This window comes from the organism of the source record quoted next, unplaced genomic scaffold (assembly GCF_019419815.1).
Source record: "Pyrus x bretschneideri cultivar Hongxiangsu unplaced genomic scaffold, Pyrus_bretschneideri_v1 Contig87, whole genome shotgun sequence".
Classification (NCBI taxonomy): Eukaryota; Viridiplantae; Streptophyta; class Magnoliopsida; order Rosales; family Rosaceae; genus Pyrus; species Pyrus x bretschneideri.
Window position 1 is genome coordinate 503,081 of NW_025999828.1, and position 6,657 is coordinate 509,737.

The following is a 6,657-nucleotide window of genomic DNA, read 5'->3' on the forward strand; positions in this document are numbered from 1 at the left end:
AAAGCTTTGTTTTTGCCCACTCACGTTTTCTGTTTTTCGCCCCTCCAAGTTTTAGTTGCTGAAAATTCGTATTGACGAGGATTCTTGGTGAATCTCAGTATAGGTGGCTACCTCTGAGAGTATGATCCTTACCCACACTACTGTACTTTACTTATACTCTGCCGTCGCATGTGAAATGGGTTCATTTCCGCTCACAGCGCACTCGTCTTTAGGCACTTTTAGGTTTAAATTTATTCCATTTTCCACATCACTCTACTTTATGGCTTCGTCACCTTCCAGGTGTCGGCCAGCACAACTCCATTAAAGGTCCTAGTGGACATTCCGATTCGGAGTGTGTCAGAGTTAACTTTGGAAGGTAAATTAGATGTTAGATTCGCAACCTATATGACATGTTAAGGGCTTCTAGGTGAGAAAAAGACGGTATTACACCCTAAAGTGTGTCAAGTGATTTAAGTTGACGAAAAATTGGATAAAATAGTAGGGATCAAATTAACAATTTTTATTGAATTTAGGGACTCATTTTACCGAAAAAATAATTCAGATACCTAATTTTCTCTGAAGTGAGAGTTTAAGGACTAAATAAGCACTTCACTCTATCTGTTGTCGGTTTCCTGGTGTCGGCACATTGTAAATGTGTTGTGCAAGCAGAAAAATTAAGGAAATGGTGGGCGTTGATAATATATAATTACAATCACTATAAGATATTGAGAAAATTTCTTTTAATCAAAACAAAAACAACCAAGTATTGTAACAATGAATTAAATGGTTGCATCAAATCTCTTTCAACGACACAAAAGCCCTTGAGTTTGTATTCACCTCAACCAAAAGTCTAAATCCTGCAATATTTACGCACAAGAAATTGTGCCTTGGATCTTCAATAATTTTTCTGATAGGCAGCACACCAAACCCGAACTCCGGTTACAACGCCACCGCCAAAACTTTTGTTCCCATCCGCCGGAAACCCCATCTGCGAGTGAGACCACATCGTTGAACTTGCACAAGCGTACATCTCATGAACCTTCATCCTCACGGAAATATTAATAATCCCATTCCTCTCCCCCTTGTGATCTCTCAGCCTGTAACTCAAAAAAAGCATGCAACCCTCTGGCACATACCCGCCAACAAAATCCGATGCCGTCGCCGTCCCGATCGTCCTGACGCCGGACGAAGTCTTGCATTGGACCTCCACCGTGATGGACTTGGAGTGCGTTGGGAAGTTGAGCACGAGCTTCTCGTTCCACCGTGGGTAGGCGCTGCCATCGATGTTCATGTCCGTGGAGCGGAACTGGCTGTTGCCGTCAGTCTAGACGGTCACGGTGGCGTTTTTCTTGATGGGTTTTCTATCTAATTGCAGATTCTCAGCGGAGATCACCTTGATTTCGAGCGTCCAGGAATTGGCTGCCATGATCGATGAAGAGTGCGCGCAAGTGTTTGATGAATGGCTTGTGTTAGGTTAGGGGAATTGTGAGAGCCGTTGAGAGGGAAGAGGTGTGGGTAGGAGGTTATATAGGAGTGTTGAGGGAAGGGTGTGAGAAAGGAGAGAGAAACCGACGTGGTTTCTGTGGAATTCAAATTGGACGATGAAATACAATACGAGCCGAATGTTGAATGGATTCCAAGTTGACTCTTGGGCCTTCAAAGGAGTCTTAGTTTTTTAAGAGAAACTTCCACGTACTTGGTTCACGCTTCTTACAGCGGAGGGAAACTTTCAAGCAACTTGTTCTTACAATTTATTTTGGAGATAAACTTTCTAAAAATATGGATTAATCTCTACTTATTTTTAAATAATCATGTGGAGAAATTTTTTGGTATGACTGTTACATTTATAGTAGGATCATTGAAGTTGTAACATCTATGTGATAGACACATACATTCATGCACCTCTCCTCACCACTTGACTTATGACGTGGTGAATAAAGTGGCAACTAATTGTAGAGGAAATCCAATTGTAGAGTGTGGCGTGGTTGGAGAATTTTCTCAATTCATGCTTCGAATTGAATTTACACGATTTGTTGCGAAACTCAACTCTTCGCATAAATGCGTTTATTATATAATTTGAAAAGTTAATTTCTTCTTCTATATCTAAACACAAAATCGAAATTGCGCATGAGGCTTTGGTCTTTGATCAAAGGTGTTGATTGTTTTGTAGGTACATTTTCGTCAAGATCAAAGGCAACAAAAATTTGCTACCACAAATTGGTGCTTTCATTGAGAGCTTGATTCAAACGCTCGAAGAAGACTCTCACATTTGGTTCTTGGAATTTTCTGTTATGTTGAATTTCTCATATGCTCCTAGTCACTGAAAATTTTCCTAGAAAAATTCTTTGATTAGTCCCTGGAGTAAAGATACAATGAAATTCTGAAACCATAACGAACGGAACCCCATAGTTTAAGGATTTGGATTGGAGAATGGAGACGAGGACGTGGCCTCATGAAGACTGTCCTCGAGGTTCAATACAACGGCAACAGAAGCTCCACCGTTGCGGAGCGTTGTTATCACCACGACTACAACGTAGCAGCAACCACGTGGCCACAGGCTGTAGCCCTTGCTACCATTGCCATCACCACCTAGGGCGGGAGGCCCAAATTGGAGCAGCTGCCACAGCAGGTTAAGGCAGGAAACCCAGTCCACTGCAGTAATTGCAGCAGCAGGCCAAATAACCCAAGCAGCATGCCTAAACTTAAGCCACAACCATTACAACGCAGACCCACAGGTAGGTGGCCTACGCGCGAGCCTAGCATATGGCCCAACCAACCAAGCTGGTTGCCCCATTCCACGACTCGCTTTTACTACTCTCTCCATGGCCCAAACTAGTCCAAGACCGATTCTGGCCATCAGACAGACGTCTGAACCAAAGATATTTTCACCCTATTTTCCTACAAGTTTGCTCGTTTAGAGTCCAAGTTTGCCCCTGCAGTTCATTACACTTTACTCATGTAGATGCCGATCACTTGAGCTCTTCCACCCGCAATTGTGAACAACACCCGTCCCAGCAGGTTGTCGACCTAACCAGCGCCCTCACCAACATATGACTTTGGTGATTCAGCTCATTAAGTAGATCGAGACGCAACACAGCCTAGGCGAGGTGTCCACAAGTAAGACAAAGGTAGATGCTCGTGATTTTCTCTATTAGACTCCACTTCAACCCTTACGTAGTGAAAATAAAGGGTTTAAGGAGAAAAACTATCATTGTGCGTTGAAGAAACTTCTTTTCCACTTTGGAAGGCCTCTTCAAAGCTTGAATCATTCTTTCTCTAGGTTAAATTAAGAACAACTTCTCGGAGAATTACATGAATCTTATGGATCAAATAGATTTTCACACTTGAATAGCCGTAGTGGATCAAACTCACAAAGTTGGATTATGGAGAGAAAGAAGTAGGTTCTTTATTTATGTCCTCGTGTCTTATTTTGCAAGGTGCTTACTGATCAACTTTTTCACTCATACGAATTCATTTAGTCATCATTGGATTGCATCAAAGAATTGTTCAAATTTTTGTTCAAGAAACATAGATGGTGGTTTACTGCAATGTTGGAAAACAATCATGTCTATAGTTCTTGGTGCGGGTTCAATTCCCACCAATCCATCTTACCCTTAGCAACTAACAATTTAAATTACCAACATTATCGTTTGTCGAATAAATAAAAAATTCAAGAACCAAAGTAAATAAAAGTTCTAATTTCATTTTACACCTCAAGGTTTGAGGTGATTTTTAAAATGGGCCATGAGATATCAATTTTCTCACATTGGCCCCTAAAGTTTTAAAATTGTATCAATTTACTCCTGTTGTATATTTAGGTGTCTAATTATTATTTAATCGATGAGTTTTTTAGTCAATGTGGTGTAAATGTGGCTTACATATCAACTCATTTACGGGTTACATGCTCACCATGTAATTAATTTAATGAAAATTCAAATAATTCACTAGACAAAAGGTCTAAATTGCTAAACCTTAGAGAGCAATGTGGGAAAATTGAAAATCCGTGACCCATTTTGAAGATCACCCTAAATATGGAAGGTGTCATAAGTAGTTAGCCCTAGGTAAAATGAAGACCTTGGATGGTCTTGAAAAGCCTTTGAAAGCTCAACACTCAAGTGACATCATTCAACTCATAGAGATTTTGACAATAAAAAAAGGTAGCTAGAATATATTCATCACCAGAAATCATTAAATACACTGGTAGCTGCTCATAAAGATTGTCAAGCCTAATTCAAAGATTGGTATTTCTCGGCTTTCTGCTACCTCAGAAGAAAAAAATTCCATGTTCAAAATCAAGATGAAGCAGTCCAAACATCCAATGTAAACTTTTTTTTCGCTTCTAGCTCTTTCCAAAGCCCGACAAAGGCTTCTCTTCTGTGACTATGGAAAAGGTTGTGCCTAAATTCTTTTTTGTAATTGTAAATAGAGTGACTTTCCGTCTTCAGCCTTCTGTCGCCTTAAGACTCAAAACGGTGATCCAAGAAGAAAAGGGGAACAAAGCCCTTGTAGTTGATAGTTCAATCCACCCACATATGTTACTCGACTCATGCACAACCCCTCTTTTTCAGTTATATGTTATGCAGAGTGAGTAAAGCCCTTAAGCGGTAATCGAAATTTATTGTTTTTATTGAAACAGAAGAGTTAATTCGTGAAAATTTCTTTCAGCGTCTAATAATTAAGATAAAATAAGGATGGATCATTTCCAAACGTGTCCAAAGGAACAAAACCACATAAAGCGTATCAAAACTTAATACCGCACACAGATTTATGCCTATTATTTTTTGAAAACGATATTCTAGATCTTTCCTCTTCAATATAAAAGGGACCTAAGGCTAATTTTTTTTGTACATGATTACAAACAAGAATACCATGATCTATAATTGCTTTAGATTTTGATTTATGTAGAGAAAATGATGAAATTTTTTGAGGCATTTGGTGACCAAGATGAAGCAGAGTATGGTGATAGCCTTGAAGAGCTTGAATCATTTGCAGTTCTAAATAATCGTATCCATGATCTATTGGAGGTATACTAATTTTTATCACTCTTCCATTCACTTTTCGTTTTAATATATTTAATTTTGATTTTCACAGTTACGGTTTATCTATTAACTTTGACAACTCTTCTATTCACTTTTCATTTGTATCTATTTGCTTTTGCTTTCAAGTTTTATCTATCCATAAAACTATCACACTTGTTGACATATTCACTAATATAAGTGAGTCTTATACACAAACCACTTTTTGGGAAAGCATTCGTAATTTCGAATCAGGTGTACCTTAGGCCCTCAAGGCACCAAAATAATAATTAATTGATGAGTTTCCTTCAGAAAATGCAAGAAGACAATTTCTTAAAGGTTAAAATTTTAAGGAGTTTTGCTTGGAGTGGTTGTATATGATTATACTTTCGCATCAGGGTATAGGTACTATGTCCCTTCATTGTATTTTTTTTCTTCAAGTAATATAATATGGGTGTGGAGGCTTAGCGTTCCCCAGCTTCGACTGGGTTCCAGCCCTGTTTATATATTTCCTTTTTTTATATATGTTCGTGTACTGTAAAAAATGCACATTTTGATCATTCACCAGGGCCCCGAAAACAATAGGCAAGTCCTAGTTGTGCAACAAGAGCAAGGGAGAAGACGAAGTGGTCCAAGTTCTTGAGCAGACGCCGTTACTGTCCTCTGCTGAACAACATTACATTGGTCATGAATGGAGCGAGGAAGGAAATGTAGGACAACAGGGGGAAGATGAGGATGCTCAAGTGCTCAAGCAACAGCCCCCACACCCCTGTTAAAGTACATGACATTGGCCTTTCATGGTGAGAGGAAAGAGCACGAAGACAGGAAGATGGAAAGGAGAAGGGTGTTAGAAAGAAATCAGAATCCCTTGCAATCAAGGTATAGAATAGGCAATGGCATGTATAATGTATATTGCGATTGTTTGATTGATTTTCTTTTAGCTGTAGTAAACTTAGTTCCTAGTTTATAGTTTCTTTGCTGTATATAACTATTCTATCATTAACAGAGTAATTATTCTTGCTAAATACTTTCTTTGCCGATCCTAAATTTACATGGTATCAGAGTAAGGTTAATACTTACTCTGCTCTACCTATTTCTTCTGCTGTTAGATTCCCTCGCGCATATACAGTGAACATGCTCTTCTATTCCATTTTGTGTCATTGGTTCCGTCAATAGATAATGAACAAACCTCGGATGGAGGCAAGTCAAAAGCCTCTAGTCCTTTTTTTTTATCCATACTCAAAATTTCAATTAGGACTCAAACACTTCTTAGAAATTCCTAGGTTTTATAGTATATTACTTTGTGGTTGTCTTATTTCTTGGAAGATACATTTACTGTCTCTATGGTTTGGTCTATCCTTCATTATAATGTCTTAAGAAGTTGCTTTGTGGCTTCGTGTTTTATGGCAAGAAGGATGAGATTCTACACCTACACAAGAGGTTGATTCTATAATGTCTGACTGTCATAACAAATCTGAATCTCTTGCGTTCATGTGAATTCAGATCCGCATGAATGATGTGGTTTAATTTTTTTTCTTTTTTCAGTGGAGGGTTGTGTTTGGTTTCTATTCTAATCGATTTTAATTAATTTTTCTAAGTTTAAAAGTGGATGTTTGTTTGCTTTTCCTTTTTAATTCTGTCACTCAGTCCTTATGTATAACGG

The 6,657-nt window shown here is 38.6% G+C and overlaps 1 pseudogene; it reads right to left on the reverse strand.

Moving 5' to 3' along the window:
- Positions 1–680: 680 nt before the first annotated feature.
- Positions 681–1,549, reverse strand: LOC103932706 (annotated as a pseudogene).
- Between the last annotated feature and the right edge of the window lie 5,108 nt (positions 1,550–6,657).